The sequence below is a fragment of the Danio aesculapii genome, chromosome 1 (genome assembly GCF_903798145.1).
Source record: "Danio aesculapii chromosome 1, fDanAes4.1, whole genome shotgun sequence".
In the NCBI taxonomy this organism is placed as follows: Eukaryota; Metazoa; Chordata; class Actinopteri; order Cypriniformes; family Danionidae; genus Danio; species Danio aesculapii.
This window is the reverse complement of record NC_079435.1, coordinates 17,117,411-17,136,435: the sequence shown is the minus strand read 5'-3', so window position 1 is coordinate 17,136,435 and position 19,025 is coordinate 17,117,411. Positions and strand designations below refer to the sequence as shown.

The following is a 19,025-nucleotide window of genomic DNA, read 5'->3' as shown; positions in this document are numbered from 1 at the left end:
AGAAAGAAAGAAAGAAAACGAAAGAAAGAAAGAAAGAAAGAAAGAAAGAAAGAAAGAAAGAAAGAAAGAAAGAAAGAAAGAAAGAAAGAAAGAAAGAAAGAAAGAAAGAAAGAAAGAAAGAAAGAAAGAAAGAAAGAAAGAAAGAAAGAAAGAAAGAAAGAAAGAAGATGAATAGACAAAATTCTCCCAGCGCTTGTGTGGGTTTTCTCTGGGTGCTCCGGTTTCCCCCACAGTCCAAAGACATGCGGTACAGGTGAATTGGGTAAGCTAAATTGGGTAAGATAAATTGTCTGTAGTGTATGAGTGTGAATGAGTGTGTATGGATGTTTCCCAGATATGGGTTGCAGCTGGAAGGGCATCCGCTGCGTAAAACATATGCTGGATAAGATGGCAGTTCCACTGTTCCACTGTGGCGACCCAGATTAATAAAGGGACTAAGCCAAAAAGAACATGAATGAATGAATTTTGTTGATTTCAGGTGTGTTGCAAAATGACCAAAATGCAACCTCGAGCCAACATCTTAAACCAACATCCCATTTACGTCAAATACTGAGATTTATTTGTCAGGTATGGCAACCAAAATCCAATGTCTGATAGATGTCTTCGTAGGCAACGTCAAGCTGTAACATTATTAGACGTTGATATTTGGTTGTTTTTAGGTTGCGTTGGAAAGTAACTAAAATGCAGCATCTGTCTGACCTTGGACATTGACGTCAACCTGATTTTCATTTCCAAAAATTGCAAAAAACATCCCACGACGTTGGGTTACATTGTCAATCTGACATCATGTTGATGTCCTGTGCCTGCTGGGTTACTAAAAACAATTTATTTTTCAAAAATATAATTTTGAGTTTTTATTTATGTTTTTGTTTTATTTATCTGTGTCCTTAGTTGTCAATCACAGAACATTTTAAATTCGTATATTTAGCTATTCAAATTTATGTATATTCAGAATTGGATTGAATACTTGTGAATTGTAATCAGTTACAGATTATGAATTACATAACAAAATTTGCAGTCAGTAATATAATCTCTTAGATTGCTCATTTGTGGTTATGTAATAAAGATTGACATGTTCACATTAACCAAAATGGTACTTCTATCACTGCAAAAAAATTCTTTTTAACTCATTGGTAACTCATTGAAATACTCAAACATATTTTTATCACATTAAAAAATTGTATTGTAATCAATGTCAATAAAATTAGTATGGTTCCTCAACCGATAAAGAGTTAAAAGTGTATACCACAGATGTTGAAGCCATTCAGCATCTTTTATTTCTAAAACATAATAATTAACACTTAATGACAGACAGTTTTGCCCTCAGATCTGCCTGCATCAACAAACATTTGTCTCCTGAAAAAAGAAATAAATATATTTCTAGTCACATGCTTTATCTGGAAACAATACCACTTGATTTATATACTGCAGGAGAGAAAGAGACAGTAAATCTGATCAAGAAGATGAATGATGATGGAATAAAAACAAACATTGTTTAGAATTGAGCAGCATGTCCGCTGTGCTTACGGTTTGAATTGTTCTGTTGCTTTATGCTGCAATTTGAAATTTGTCTTCTTTGACAGATAGACAGTAGTGTTTATTTTTCTACGTCCTCATATCACACATAAAAGCCATCCATTAAAGGGATAGTTCACCCAAAAATTAACATTTTGTCATTATTTACTCACCCTTGACTTGTTCCTAACCTATTTGAGTTTATGTATTTATTTGCGCTGTTGAACAGAAAAGAAGATAGTTTGAATCATGTTGGAAACCTGTAATCATTGACATCCATAGTAGTAAAAATAACATACAGTACATCTGGAAAGTATTCATAGCGCTTCACTTTTTTTCACATGTTCTTATGTTACAGCCTTCCAAAATGGATTAAATTTATTACTTTCCTCAAAATTCTACACACAATACCCCATAATGACAATGTGAAATAAAGATTTTTCGAAATTGTTATTCAGAAAAAAACTGAATAATCACATGTACATCAGTATTCACAGCCTTTGCCGTGAAGCTTTTAATTGAGCTCAGGTACGTTCTGTTTCCACTGATCATTCTTGAGATGTTTCAGCAGCTTCATTGGAGTTCACCTGTGGTAAATTCAGTGGATTGATTTGAAAAGGCTTACACCTGTCAACAAAAGCTCCCAGGGTTGACAGTGCATGTCAAAGCACAAACCAAGCATGAAGACAAAAGAATTGTCTGTAGACCTCCGAGACAGGATTATCTCAAGGCACAAGGCTGGGGAAAGTTAGAGAAAAGTTTTTACTGTTCTGAAATTCCAATTAGCACAGTGGCCTCCATCATTCATAGATGGAAGATGTTTGGAAGCACCAGGACTCTTCCTAAAGCTGGCCGGCCATCTAAGCTGAGTGATCGGGGGAGAAGGGGCTTAGTCAGGAAGGTGATCAATAACCCGATGGGTCACTCTGTTTGAGCTCCAGAGTTCTTCTGTGGATAGAGGAGGACCTTCCAGAAGGACAACCATCTGTGCAGCAATCCACCAATCAGGCCTGTATGGTAGAGTGGCCAGAGGGAAGCCACTCACCGCCTGGAATTTGCCAAAAGGCATCTGAAGGCCTCTCAGACCACAAGAAACAAAATTCTCTAGTCTGATGAGACTAAAATTGAACTCTTTGGAGTGAATGCCAGGCGTTATGTTTGGAGAAAACCAGGCACCACTCATCACCAGGCTAGTACCCTCCCTACAGTGAAGTATGGTGGTGGCAGCATCATGCTGTGGGGATGTTTTTCAGCAGCAGGAACTGGAAGACTAGTCAGGATAGAGTGAAAGATGAATGCAGCAATGTACAGAGACATCCTGAATGAAAACCTGCTTCAGAGTGCTCTTGACCTCAGACTGGGACGACGGTTCATCTTCCAGCAGGACAATGACCCAAAGCACACTGCCAAAATATCAATGGAGTGACGTCACAATAACTCGGGGAATGTCCTTGAGTGGCCCAGCCAGAGCCCAGACCTAAATCCTATTGAACATCTCTGGAGAGATCTGAAAATGGCTGTACACCATCACTTCCCATCCAACCTGATAGAGCTTGAGAGGTACTGCAAAGAGGAATGGGCAAAAATTCCCAAAGAAGTGTGCCAAGCTTGTGGCATCATGTTCAAAAAGAACTGAGGCTGTAATTGCTGCCAAACGTGCATCAACAAAGTATTGAACAAAGGCTGTGAATATTTATGTACATATGATTTTCAGGGTTTTTTTTTAACAAATTTGCAACAATTGAAAAAATATTTTTTCACATTGTCATTATGGGGTATTGTGTGTAGAATTTTGAGGAAATAAATGAATTTTATCCATTTTGGAATAAGGGTTTAACATAAAAAAATGTGGAAAAAGTGAAGCGCTATGAATACTTTCCAGATGCACTGTATGGAAGTCAATGGTTACTGGTTTCTAACATTTTTCAAAATATCTTCTTTTCTGTTCAACAGAAACTGGTTTAGAACAATTCAAGTGTGAGCAAATAATGACAGAATTCTATTTTTTGGGTGAACTATCCTTTTAAACACTGATCAATGCTTCAACTATACACTAGAAATAATGTGATGACATACTGAGAAAAATATTGTTCTATTTACAATCATCCTATACCTCTTAAATCCAGTCAGATGTGACATAACTGTGATATTACAGCAGTTATTTGCCTGAAAAATCTTAAACTTTTCCTAACTTGAAATACGTCCATTTTATCCATATAAAAAACTCTATTTGACTTGTCTAAAGAGAAATACTCATTATAAGCTGTGACATATTCACTATTCTTCCTTTCAGAACTTTATGAATCGACCAAATATATATGCTAATATTCATTCTGATGTCGACTGTCGATCATTTCATACAGTAGCAATTCCAGATGACATATATCGAAATATGGAAATGTTCACAAAGGAAATCACCCCCTCTTTAGATGAAATTATTGCTATTGAAACAATATATTCAGCACAGGATCGTTTACAGAACAGTGTGTACTGCTGCGTGTGGCTATAAGGGCGGCTTTTAAAAGGATGTTGTAGGCGTTCGATTCGCAGCAGAGGGATTTTTATCTGAGGAACCAGAGGGAGAAACAGAAACAGAGCTGCTACTGAGATCCGCCTGGCAGGTCAGAACAATAATGACCAATAACTGATGCTTTTCAACATATATGACGATCCAGACTGCTTTCATCTCAGTCACTCCAAATGCATTTGTATCACAGGGGAGTGAGGTTCATGACACACGACTCAAAGAACTTGTAATCATACCCCTCCCCCTCCCCCTTTTTTTGGCATCTAAAGCAGAAAAAAAAAACAAAGTAGTGGTGAATAATATCAATTTTGGATGTCATTTCATTGGCTTTCAAAAAAAGAAAAAAAAACTTTTTGTTTTGTTTACGATGTGTAGTCCTGTAAATCATAGAATATTTTAGATTCGTAGATTTACAGTAGCTATTAATTTACATCATAACAAACGTCATAGGTGTATTCAGAGCTATTATTCAGTTACTGATTACAAATTACATTACACAATCTGCAGTCAGTTACATAATATAGTAGATTATACTTTTAATGTAATGTAATATGATTACTTTTGAATTACAATTAGATTACTTTTGTGCCAATATAGTCATGAAGTTTTAGTGTTTTATTTTTGGTTAAATGCACCTGTGCTGATAAAAAAAAAGTAGTAACTAATGTTTACAATGATTCCAACATCATGTAACGACGGCGTTTAATCGATGTGGACATATTTTGTAGATCTGAAGAATTGATGAATCTGTGAATGTGCAAATCTGATTTGCAACACCGGTGTGGGCTCTGGCAATTACCTTTCTCTCTGATACTGCTGTTTTCCTTTGAAGTCAACTGTTTTCAACTGATTTATTGTCTTTTTTATTTCATTTTTTAAATATTTTGTTTTAGGGTGTATTGTTGTGTAGTTTTCTGTAATTTCATTGTAAATTCTATTTTCACAATTATTTTTTACTGTTTAATATTTAATTGTAATTAAAATGCGGAAAAAATGTAAGTAATGTGAATATAATTAGCATTAGATATAAAACTATCAATTTCTGCAAAAATGTGTTTTTGAACTGTTTTTGTGTTTTTCCAGTTTAACATTGTACAATTTGACTGACTTGTACAAGACCAATTGTTTTAGCAATAAATATTTAATCATTCTTCCTGGATTTTCTTTATTGACTGCATTTGGGTCATGAACCTTTTATTAGATGGTTCTACAAAGAACCATGCTGTTAGAGGTTCTTTAAAGATTAAAAATGGTTCTTTGCAGTGCTAAAATAGGTTCTTTATAGCACCAAAGAAAAAAAGGTTCTTCAAGGAACCATTTGGTGAAAGGATGTTTGACGAACCAAAAATGTTCTTTTACATGGCATCGATGTGAAACCCCTTTTTGGTTCTTTGTGGCACCTTTTTTTCTAAGAGTGCATACATGATGTCACATACATTGAAGTAGGACAATATTCTCACACAAACACACGCGTGGGTTGTTGACATGACATTACATGACATTTTCATTGTCATACCTGACAAAAATGAATAGAATTGTCATCATTTAAAATGCAGTAAATGGTTAAACAGTTATTTGTACATTTTTGGGCCAAATCTCAAAATTTCTGTCCAATGCAACGCAGGATCATTCTAAAAAAAACTTACCTCTATATACATATCTGAAGACCGACAAATACGCCCCAGGAACTACGTTTTATTTTGCAGTTTTTGTTTTCACGATTCCACCAGAGGGCGCTGTGTATCCTTTTTGAGATCTTAAATTTCTCTCATGAGTGCCAGTCATGCCTGCTGTTCTCCTGTAAATCCACAAGAGACCGCTGTCGACTGACTGACTGAATGACTGACTAACTGATCGACTGACTCATCCACCCCTTTCCCCAAACCCAATCAATCATATTTTAAAAAGCTCAGATTGACCCAACCACTCACTTCCCTAAACCCAAAAGTAACTCAAAAAAAGAAAAGCCCTCGTCTAATTTTTAACACATTTTACCACATTTTACAACTGTTATTTATTTGTTTGTTTTATTTTTTGGCTTCTGATTTTGTCTTATCCACTGTTCTTCACCGGATTCTAACCCTGTCATCATGGTCATCTTCTCTCTGCATGTCAAGTCCACAGACGTACATGGTGATCTTCTGGACAAACTGTTAACAGCCGGAAAGCTGTCCATACGGAGGTAAGCGGTCAGCTGGAAAGCGCGAAAAGTCATACTGCCTTGTAGCGTTTATTTAAAAAAGAAATGCAACCATAAGTACTTCTGGATACATAATTCACGATCTCCAGAAATGTATACAGGGCTACGTTTTCAGAATGAGCCTATGTTGGTCCTATGGTGTGTAAAGCCCCCAGTGAAGCCCATGATGTGTACATTTTTGTCTTTGAAGATAAATCATTCCCATGAAATTTGTATATTATTAACAGTTGTTTTTCTTTAAGGGGTGGTCCAGAGTGTATTTTTAAGACTTGGTTGTGTTTATAAGATGCAAAGCAATGTGTGATCATGCTTCATTTGTAAAAAAAAAAAAATCACGTTATTTTTTCATATATATTACTTTTTTTATTATATCCTACTACTCAGCTAACATGAAAATGACTGTCATATTTCCTAGTTCCTGCCCCCAGGAGGCCTGCCCCCAGGAGGCTCTGATTTGTCAGCTAACATAAAGTGCTGTGATTCGCGTATCGGCTCCATGTCACCAGGAACTGTCACACCTCTACTAGCATGCGCTTTGCCATTGTGTAAATACAGTCAGTCAGTGTAACTGTTAGCAGTTTGAGCCTGAATCAGACAGAAAATGAAGAGGACACAGCGGAACCTCATGCCTGCTCTCTAAAATAAAATCTGACAAGTGTCTTTCATATATATTCAGGTTATAAGCATCTGTAAGTAATATGAAATGTCACATATCTTTTGCGGGTTGGTTATTTGAGGTGTAGATTGCACAGAAAGCGTCCGCATAAAGAAACACTACAGCGCTGCTAAAGATTGCGGGTGTTTACAGTTTACAGTTTTCTACAACATATCGTTAACGCTAGAAACTATGCATGTAATAAATCAATTTTGACAAATAAAAATACAGGTTGTGACTTACAATCCACAGCTTCTTCTATTATGCTTGGAGCTGCTCCTTCTTTGAGTTTTTAGCCGAATCCAGCACTAAACTGAGATTATGGAAGCTATCCTTTGTCAAATGTTAGCTATACCATCACCTTTGAATTATAAGGTTCTATCTGACATTTTTGTCAAAATTGAGTTATTGACATATTCTTATTAAATGACAACTTATTTACATTATGGGATTTTTTTAATAAGTTGTTTACATTAAGACTTTTTATTTTAAAAAAAATAATATTACACACATACTGTTTGCTGTGGATTGCAAAAACAGTGAGGCTCTGTCTCAAAATCATTCCGAACGCAGAAAGAATCTTATAATTCCAAGGTGACGATAAATCTTTTATAATTCTCTGGAACATAACTAAAGTTAAACTGTAAGCACTTCTCTCTTTGTGTCGTGTCCTTTGGAAGCCCAAATACAGAAACAGAACAAGCTCTGTGTGGGCGATGCAGTGGCGCAGTAGGTAGTGCTATCGCCTCACAGCAAGAAAGTTGCTGGCTGTGCACTGCACAGGGTGTATTCGCGTAACCTGAAGGGTTTATGACTTCGTTAACCCAGATGTATTAACTTTGTTCGCTGTAGGCTTTGCTAACTTTATAAAAGCCAATGTCTCACTTTGCATTAAACTTTGATATGATGTTTATCTTCACACATCTACATTACACATAAACTAAAGTTTAAAATATGATATTGTACTGGACCTCCCCTTTAATTTTTTGCTTTGTGAGACCATAGTGTGTATTTAAGGTACAGAAAATGTAAAAAATATAAAATAAAAATAAATAAATAAAATAATAAAATTACAGCAAAAGAATTGATAATGTAAGTGACCCCTTATATTTTCCAAAACATCAGACTTCAAACTATATAAAACTACATTTTCTTAAAAAACGGTTTAATGCAAAAGAGAAAAACAAACAGATACAGTACATATATACCTGTTCAATACATGTGGTCAAGGCACTCTACTATAAGAATTTCAGCCCTGTAAGCTCCTCCCAATGATGATTCACTGCTCAGAAAACCAAACATGAAACACTAGAAAGATCTACATGAGAGAAAGCTGCACCAGAGAGCATACACCACACTATAAATTACTCAGAAATACCTTTCTGAGGTTTTCTTTCACATACTCAATTTTAAATAATAATAATAATAATAATAATAATAATAATAATAATAATAATAATAATAATAATAATAATAATAATAATAATAATAATATGTCGCATTTGTTTATATCCTCAAAGAAGAAATCTGTATGTATGGATGTTGTTGGTTGTGATTTTGAGTTATAGCCTACCTATTTTTCATATGCAGTCAAGCAGATTAATCTTTCAATCCCTCACACACAGCAGCATTATCTCTCAAATAGGCCTTGCACCTACACATTTTTGGGAGAAACTAGAACCAGTAATTAGACTAAATCTGAAAAGCAATTAAAATTTGACTGTAAGATTGGAGGTTGAGCTGCCGAGCTGTTGGATCTCAGCTATAGCAGAAGCTGAACACCAAGAGATGAAGCCTGAAGATTGAGCTTCTTGCCCTTTGGGGAAACCATTGATGCTTAAAAGAGATTTTCATTACATGGGCTTTGATTATTTCTCCAGTGACCATAAGGACAGTAAGCAAAGCATTTCATGTTTTGAAAAATCATGCGTCTGAACCAATTTCTTGGCATATGTATACTCTGTCTGGAGAATACATATGCAGATACAAAATTCTCCTTGTGTATCATATCAAGATTTCCTTCTCAGAATGGCAGACTCAAATAGAGAATGTTCTACAAGAGCATGTTTTATGCCCAGAGGAGTGTGTTCGGAGATTTCTGGCCCTTGATCATGACATATGCCCGATTTAAAAAGACCAGTGAACTAAGAAGCACCATCATGTACACTTCTTCTCGTCAAATCCTCAAAGCCTCTTACAGCAAGCATGCCGTCGCTATCTTCATTTATTTACTGTAAGCCCAGCCAGCATCTGCTGTGTTTAGATGCAGAATTAACGCTGAGTAAAGGTTAAACGCTGGCTTAAATAAAACAAGAGATATTTGTGTTGTTTTAAAAATATGGCAGACTTTAACTTATTTTTGAATTATTGAATAATTATTGCTCCTTTTTGTTTGTTTGTTTGTTTGGATATCTATGTTAAAATAAACCTAAATAATAAATGTAATTTGTATTTATTCTACTTTTAGATTTTTTTAGCAGAGTTTGTTATGGTTTACAAAAACAGCTCTAGTACAAATAAACATTCTTCAAATCAATATTCTTTGGGAAGCAACATTTCTAATAATATCACTGTAAAAAAATGGTAAAAACTAACTGTTACTTTACTGAAAAAAGTTATTCCGTTGTAACTTGAAACTGTTAACTTAATTTTTATACTTATGTGTGTACATGTTGTCAGGGTTTGGGGTTGGAGCAGATGAGGCGAGGACCCAATTGCAGGAAATAAAGGACTTTATTTAACAAAAAGTATACAAAACAACTTAAAACTTCATGCGGAGGAAAAACATTAATACACACTATACTATACCTGTCAACATTGGGATGGGAAAATGAGGGAACCCCCCCCCCCAATTAATATTATATTAAATATTATATTAAATTAACAAAATATGTTCATCTGAGGATGTTTCATTGTAAATAAACCGTTAAACTGTCAGTAATACGTTTTTATATTATTATTATTTACAAAGGATAAAATAAATAGTATACATTGGAAAAAGCTGCAAATAAATTAGCAAACAGTTTTAACAATTAAGGTTAATAGCTATAATAAAGAAATAGAATCAAGGTATCAAATCTCATTAATCTTTCCTTCACTGTATAATTGAAACATTCTGATTAAAGAGCAGCGAATGAATCTCTCATTTAGATTTCATTTATAAATCTTTATATATTAAATTACAGAAGTGTCACTTTAAAATATGCACAGGTCAAAAAGGCATTTGATTGCTTTCCTAACTTTTTCTGCTCATTTAAGACAAATTTATTTGTGTTTGAAAGAAAACCTATCAAAATTGTCATCTTTAGATATTATTATTATTATTATTATTAATTATGTGTATATGTATGTTCAAACATGCACCCAAAACCCAGACTTTCGCTCCACTTCAAATCGCATGTACAGAATTTGTTTGGGAAACAGCATCTATTAATCGCTCTGGAATGCGTCAGCTTACAGTCACACACCGCTACATGACTGTTTTGAGGATTGCACAGGAGGGCCAACTGTGTCTGTAATGGAAAGTAAGGAAATCCCTCCATTTTTATATTTATTTCAAAGTCTGTTCATGCCTAGATAAAACAAAACCACAAAACATATTCACATTGAGGTACAAGGGGCGTCCCCTGGTGGCTTGGCAGTATGGGGTGCGTATAGGGAGGATTGGCTTTTTATTGCCACTATAGAAAGATTGAACACACGGGAGAAAAATGGGAAAATACCTTTACGGGATGATATCGGGATAGAACTGTAAAATACGAGAGAATCCTGGGAAAAACAGGAGGGTTGACAAGTATGCACTATAGTAGACTTGACAGGATTTGGCATGACAGACACAAAAGTGATCATCAACAACAAACTCAACGACATCCTCAATGATGAGGAGATCAATGACAACAAATGACATCTGTATCAATGACGACGGACCAGCATAGGACAGAACACACTAGGAGAATAAATAGTAAAAACAAACCAATGAACAGACAAGCGGACAGGTGAGCATAATGATTGAAAACAGGATAACGAGGTTGGGGGGACAAAATGATAGACAAAAGACCATGTGGTACAAACACCCCAACACAAGCCATGTGCTCACATACAAACAGGACTAGAACACGCAGCCAATGAGAGAACTCATTGACCGTGCGCTAACATGAAACAAGATACTAAAGTACATGGCTACAATGTAAACATGAAGCTACACAACACCAACAAAACAGAATGACCACAGGATAAATGAAGACACTTACCATGTGCTCAAACATGCAACATGCATGTTCCGTTAAATGTCTATCCACCAATCCAAGGAGAACATCCAGCAAACTTGGATTCTGCAGCAGGACAATCATCCAAAGAACACCAGCAAGTCCAATTCTGAATGGCTGAAGAAAACAAAATGAAGACTTGGGAGTGGCCTAATCAAAGTCCTGATCTGAATCTAATTAAGATGCTGTGGCATGATCACAAAAAAGACGTTCATTCTCGCAAACCCACAAATCACAGCTGATCAAATCATTATGAAACTGGCAAGTGACTTTCTAAGTCGGTCTCTGTCTTGTGTATGTTGTAGTGCTGTATTTATACCATAGTTATATTGTGATCTCCCGATTGCAACAGAGAAATACTGTGAAATCTCTGTAGACTGATGGCATTTCATACCGCTCAGTCTTATAATCTTAAAATGTCAGCAAAATCGCCAGTTTTGTCATCACTTCAGACATTACGCTAGAGAATCATTGAAACACTAGCTTTAAAGAGACCTTAGTGAATGAGCATCAGTTTCTGCTGTTCTGACGGCAGCTGCAGATGTAAATAAATATATATACACACAAAAAGACATTTAAAAATTGTCACAGACAAATCTTCTATGATAGTTTAGTATAATAGATGATGTCCATATAGATGATGTCCATCTGTATCTATAGAATGTGGCATTCTTAAATTATTGAATTTCACCCATTTCAGATCCAAGACCACTGCCAAATTCTCATAGTAAACAATCTGCCCTTGTCTCATTTGCTAGCAAACCATCACTCCATAATTTCAATCTGTCATTCACTTTTTTTGTTGTTCCTGAGGGATTGCTCTCACAAAGATCCTGCAGAGGCTCCGCAGGTCTGCTTAACCAGAAGCAGCATGTGATGGAAGCAGGGCTAAAATGACAACTCTTTATCTCCAAACATTTCATGGAGTGAGACCATTTCATAAGGGCTCCCTGGAGGCAGTTTTCTAAAAAAGTTTTTTTTTCTTAAGATGAAACATTTGGATCTAACACTTAAAATAGTCAAACAGTAATTAAAAATAATTAAAACAGACATCTGTCATCTCTAAAATTCAACAACTTGTTGTGGGCTCCTAATTATTTCATCCATAAGGGATTGACTGCATGGTGTAATGCAATATTGGCTCATTTTACAGTAAATAAACATTATTAAAAAAGCAACGGTTATCAAAAAAGGAACAGATTAACCAGAATAAATCTAATTCTTTCATTTACGCACACTCAATTAGTTCCAAACATGACTTTCTTCTTCAGACTACAAACCATTCTGTCATTGATCATTCTAAGAAAATAAATGGTATAACAAAAGGATTTCCGCCAATACAGAAAAATTAGACACATGGTAAATTGACATATTCTTTCCACTATAGTAATCTTTATTTTATTGTACTTTCATGTGTAGAATAAAATCTATAAAAGCAAATAGCCATTCTTTCATACAGAACCAATAATCAATATCTCAGCAAGTGATTGTTATAAACGGTGTCCACGGTCTATATGTTTGATTCTCTGCTGATGTGAGAAGCATTGTTATAATACCTGTAAATTTAGCAGCCAATTTTCTCCTGGATATCAAAACAAATGAACTGTCAGAAGGATAATAACAAGAAACAAACTGGGATTTTAAAGCGATGGCTAGTTAAGGGACTTAGAGTAATTTTGTTTTTACATTTTATTCCCCAAATGAGTGACAACAAAGCAGCTCTGCAATATTGTTTTGCCACAATTACTCAAAACCATAATTCAGAATTATGTTTTCACTGCCAATTAATACACACTGTGAAGTGCTCTGAATGTGAACGATGAAAATGGCAGCACTAACTCAATTTCAACAGGCACCAAACTAACTAATGATATTAAATGATAATGCAGACAGTATCTGTAGGAATTCAAAGATATTTTTAAGGGATTTTTTAAACATTTGACAACATTTGAGAGTAACTTACACAATAGGGAAGTATAAAATGTAAAAGTATATGGGTTACAGATAATCCTATTTTGATGTCTATGCACATCAAATTAAATTATAACATTATTTATTATTGTTTTGCCTCTTAACATGGATTTCTTCTGTTTGCTTGTCTGTATTGCTTTATTTGTATACAAAAATATTATTTTATATAGCCTACATAGAAATCATATAAATGTAAGCAGTATCTATATTAAGCTAAATATTAAGCTAAACTTTATAACAAATAATGGTTGAAACCCAAATAACTGATTAAAAAATTGCATGTTCTTCCCGTGTTGGCGTGAGTTTCCTCCGGGTGCTCCAGTTTCCCCCACAGTCCAAAGACATGCGCTACAGGTGAATTTAATTTTAAAAAATTGGCCGTAGTGTGTGTGTGTGAGAATGAGAGTGTATGGGTGTTTCCCAGTGATGGGTTGCAGCTGGAAAGGTATTGTCACGATCACTGGATCTCACACACATTCACATGGACTACAAATCCGCCATTCATGGACTACATTTTCATACATGCACTCCGTTCACAAACACAAATGCTTCTTCATTATGACTAATTACACTCGCACCACCTGAGCATTGTCAAAGACTGATTACAGACACTATTTAAACAGCACACACTCTCACTTCCATTGCTGAGTCTTGTTTTCTGTAAAGTGACAATACAACGTGTTTCTCCTAGTCTTGTTTTCCTGTGTTTTGACCCTAGTCTTGTTTATACTTTTGTCCCTGTTTGCCGCCTGCCTTCTGACCTCTCGCCTGTGTTTATACTACGATTCTGGACTGCCTTTTTAGATCTGTTTGCACCTGTGTTGACCATTGCTTGCCTGACTTCGAATAAACCTGCAAGTGGATCCTAAATTCAGTTGTCTGTGTCACTCCCCGTGTTACAGGTATCTGCTGCGTAAAACATATGCAGGATAAAATGAATGAATAAATTGTCCGTAGTGTGTGTGAATGAGTGTGCATGGGTGTTTCCGAGATTTGGGTTGCGGCTGGAAGGGAATCTGCTGCATAAAACATATGCTGGTTCATTCCACTGTGGAGACCTCAAATAGAGACTAAGCTGAAGGAAAATGAATAAATGAATAATTTTTTAGTCTGCTGGCTGTTATGTATTAGAACAACCTGATCTCACGAAAAAAATATATATATTTTACATTGTCACCTTAGAGCTCATATGAGTTCAGTTGTACGAAAACGTAAAATTTTTAAAAGAAGGCACCAAATCCTGCCAAAAATTTAAGATGTTTTCAGCAAATTTTTCAATTTACTTCTCAGTTTGTCGTTGCTAGGGTTTAAAGTGAATAATGTATGTTGTTATTGGTTGTGTAATTTCGTATCAAAACCACAAGTTGTATCTTCTCTTTCATACCACAATATTATCCATAACACTGAATGACAATATCTCCAAGCTTTTTAAAATACATTGATTAATTTTAGATGATAAGATGAGAGTGAAGAACCTTCAAAAACTAGATAAAATAAAATCTAAATATATATGAGCAATATCACACGAGTAGCAGTGTGAAATGGCTATATATCAGCACTGGTGGGAGGTGTGCATTGGCTCAAGGCCGAATTGTCTATATAAAAAACAAAATCAAACACGGAGAGTCTCACTAAGAGATCCACTTAGAAAGTCATTTACCTGTTTAAAAATGATTTGATCAGCTGTAGTTTGAAATTACGCTGATTTTCTCTTAGGGCTTACTATGCGGTCTCTGTCCGCATCTTGTGGCTGAACATCATCAAACGTCTTTGCACAAAGACGTGCTGATGCACTGTCTCTAATGCTGTGTTTACACCAGACGCGGAACGCACGGAGAAATTGCTTCATTCGCGTGTCAAATTCACTTCAGAACAGACGGGGATTCGGGTCATAGGCAGGGTTTCTGTCTGCCCGGTGACTGTAGCTTTGTTGCTAAATGGCTAACATGGATTTTACTGAGAAAATAACTGTGTTTATGTGCTTTATGTAAAGTGAAAAACAGCATTGAAACGTTTGGGGCTGTGTCTGAGTCCACTAGTCCACTTTCAGTGCACCAGCCCTGTGAGCTCATAAACTCCTCCAGAAACGTAACCTGGATGACGGAGGCTTTCAGCGGTGCTTCTGACTGAGCCGAGCCCAGTTTGATGAACTGTTGTCGGTGTCGGCTGGAGGATTTCCCTCGGGACACCAACAACAGGCACTACGTCACAATCACGCCCCCACAAGAGCAAGTTCCTGATTGGTTAATGCGGCGCAAATGTCTGATTAGGTTCAGATTTTTGAACTCGAGCGATTCGCGTTAAGCGCATCAAACATGTAAAATGAACAAAACTCTCAATTTGCGTATCGCGCCATTCGCGCTGCGCCATTCGTGCAATTCGCGTGTATTGCACCGCAGGATGTCTGTTTGCGCATTTGCATTGATTTAACATGTAAATGACTCGCGCTTGACGCTTCTTCGGCCTCTGGTGTGAACACATTTTAAATAGGCACTATCCTTATAAATAAACTGCATAGCTGCAATCTAAACAACTACATTCTCACCTTAAAAAAAACTCAAAAGTACATTATGTTGTCCAACAGCAGATATATTTGTCAAACTGTAGAGCTTCCTCTGCTTGTGCTGTATGTGGGCGGAGTAATACACAAGGGTGAAGGATTAAGAGGCTGTTACTGGCAGAATATCGTGGCTATCAGCCAATCAGATTCAAGAACCAGACAGAACTGTTGAATTAAATAAAATTACTGTTGTAAAAAGTTAAATTATTTATTTTTTTCTCTGCTGTAAAATAAAACACATGGTGGCGATTACTTCTGTATATGTTTTTCCCACCTTCGGGACAACAAAAGAACAGGTGAACTGGCAGCGAAAAACTTTTGAAGAGAAATTGCTTTGTGTTGCGTTGGCATAAATTGTAGTTGTGCACAAAAGAACATCTGGTCACACACAGAGTACAACTATATTTGATCCTCACCCTGAAGTGAATGCAGAAGCAGGTGGTTGATAAGCAGCGACTGGGCGACTGGGCGACTGGGACCCCATCTCCAAATGTCCCCCCTGGCCATTCACTGACTCCACATCATTTGAACCTCATCCTAAAGCCAGAAATGAGGTCTCCTTGACATTTCCAGAAAGCCTTGAGAAGACCAGGAATTCCCCCATGGTGCATAATTTAACATTACATTGACACGAGGAAGCAAAATGACTTGGTTACATTAATGGTCAACCAGAACATATGGACAACATACTGGTTATTCTAACTGCAGGTACACTACAAAATGCTTTTCTTAGAGTTTTGGTCTTGTTTCTAGTCCAAATATCTGAAAATTCTTCAAAGAAGAAGCGTTTTCTAGACAAGCAAAAAATATTGTCTTGTTTTTAGAAATAATATGCCAAAATTAAGCGAGTTTTTCCCATAAAACAAGCTAAATAATCTTGTTTTTCCTTTTGACATGAGATTATTTTTTCTTAGCCTATTGTTAAATTATTTAGTTTGTTTTAAGAAGAAACTCGTTTAACTGTGACATTATTTCTGAAAACAAGACAATATTTTTACTTGTCTTGAAAATGCTCCTTGGTTCAAGAATTTGTAGATATCTGGACTACAAACAAGACAATTCTTTTGCATTTTGTTACAGTGTACAATTTGTGTCTCCAGTATAAACCTTCGATGAACTTTCAGAAACTATAAACAAAAAAAGCTTTGAATAATAACACAAATTATATCATGTTATCTCTAAAAATATATGTTTGTATGTGTATATAATGACATTTTACCTTGAAATTATTACCTTAAAACTCATATTTTACTTATTTTGGACAGTCTCTGCCTCCTGAATATTGAACCTTCAATTATCATGAAATAATTAAATCTAATTTTCATATATTTTGTGTGTTCACACTAAGTTAAATAAACATTTGTATGAAACCTTTTCTCTGTAGTATTTGTAATTTAAGTACAAATCATAATTACAATTGCCTGTTGACATCACCTGTTTCAAATCACATCATTATTTAACCAGTTTACATGATTGCTCTTGTGCAAACATTTTTTTTTTTTTTTGGAATGTGTTGCAGCTCTGAATGGATGTATATTTACAAATGAAATTAAGTTGACCAGACAAAACATGAAATATTTTGTGTTCAAATGATCTGCAGTGAAATACAAGTCAAAGTAAATTTGAAAATCTCTACATTCTTTTTTATTTGCATTTTCCATACTGTTCCAACCTTTCTGATTTGGGGTTGTAATAAAATGAAATATTGTGTATTTCTCTACATTCTGGTCAACTCTGTTACATTGGTTAAAAAGAGACATAACAGTCTTTAAATCACTGATAAAAAAATTTTAAAAAGCATGCGTCTTGATCCAAGTGTTGTTACTTCCTCTGGCGATAAACTTTGGAAGGCATGTAGGCATTATTATTTTTCTTTCATTGATTTGTACAAAATATTTAGGATACACCAATTGCAGGTTAACGATATGTTGTCAATCCTGTTATTGTGATACTTCACACTGTAAAAAAATACTGGTTGCCTTAAATTTTTAAGTTGAATCAAATTTACCTTATGAGTCATTTGAACATAAATTATATTAAACTTAAACTGACTTAAATCAGCTTGCGTAACTTATAAACTTAAGTTAGAATGATTAACTTAGTTTAATAAGTCACAATAACTAAAAACACGTTGTCACAACTAATTGACCACATGATTTAACATTCACTTTTTAAAAACAGTAATATTCTTCATAATTCTGTGTTAGACATGTCATGTGCTATCTAGTTTGAAGTTAGCATCTTGAGATGAAGCACAAAATGGTGGAAAATATCAACTGTTATTTATATCCTGTTATTTACTTACTTTCATGCTCCCACGGCCGATTTAAATCGAAGTTGATATTTAGCCAAACCATATTGGGGTTTTGTAACATCTAATTTTTACAAGCTGTGGGTCGTTAGCCCAACGTCAACCCTGTTAGCGGATTGAAATATTTAACAGTATGTCAAACAACAACTAGCAATAGAATAAAATGTTCTGTATCACACTCAAAAAAATTAAGGTTGCGGTTTGTTTAAAATACATATTTGAAATAAGCTGAAAGCACAACTCTTGCACTATAAAACCAAAAGTGAAGGTAGCTCAAACCATTTGAGGAAACTGATTGCAATAAAACATTTATGTTCAAAAACTAATACTAATGAGTACTTAATGAGTGAACTTAATCCATTTGAGCAAACAAAGCAATTTAAGCTCAGTGAAACCCATTAAATGAAGACAACTCAAACCAACTTAGTACTGTAAAACCCAATAAGTTAAGCAAACCAATTGCTAAAAACCATTTGAGTTCAAAAATTAATCTATATGAGTACGGTGAACTTAATCCATTTAAGGTTGAACTAATGAGGTATTTAACTAACTCATTATCTTCAAAACTTTTTTCAACTGAGTAGAATTAACTTTCAGTAAATTTTGAATCAACCACTTAGGGGGGCAACTTAATTGTTTTACGTTTAATCCACTTAAATTTGTAAAAACTAGTAAGTTAACTTAATTCCTTCATGTTGCCCCAACGCAAATTAATTGTGTGGAACCCAGCATTTTTTAAGATCTCAAAAAATAAATAGTTCAAACTACTAATTTAAAATAAGCTGAAACAACATAAATCTTGAGATTTTTTTGGAGTCAACTCAATTGTTTTATGTTCAGTCAACTTAAATTTGTCAAAACCAATTAACTGATTTGTATAGGGACAACATGAATTAATTGTGTGGAACCCTGCATTTTACACAGTGTGCATTTAATATTTTTACATTATCAACAAATTCTGTAAACTTTAAATTTGTTCATTCCAGTTTAAGAAAAATGAATGGAAAATGCTTTAAATAAA

The 19,025-nt window shown here is 35.1% G+C and overlaps 1 protein-coding gene across 1 annotated transcript in view; it reads right to left on the bottom strand.

Moving 5' to 3' along the window:
- The window catches only part of bdh2 (3-hydroxybutyrate dehydrogenase, type 2), an 18,766-nt gene extending 10,093 nt beyond the window's left edge, over positions 1-8,673 (bottom strand). The window contains 1 exon segment of the mRNA XM_056456764.1: positions 8,661-8,673. The gene's annotated coding sequence lies outside the window, so the exon portion shown is untranslated.
- Between the last annotated feature and the right edge of the window lie 10,352 nt (positions 8,674-19,025).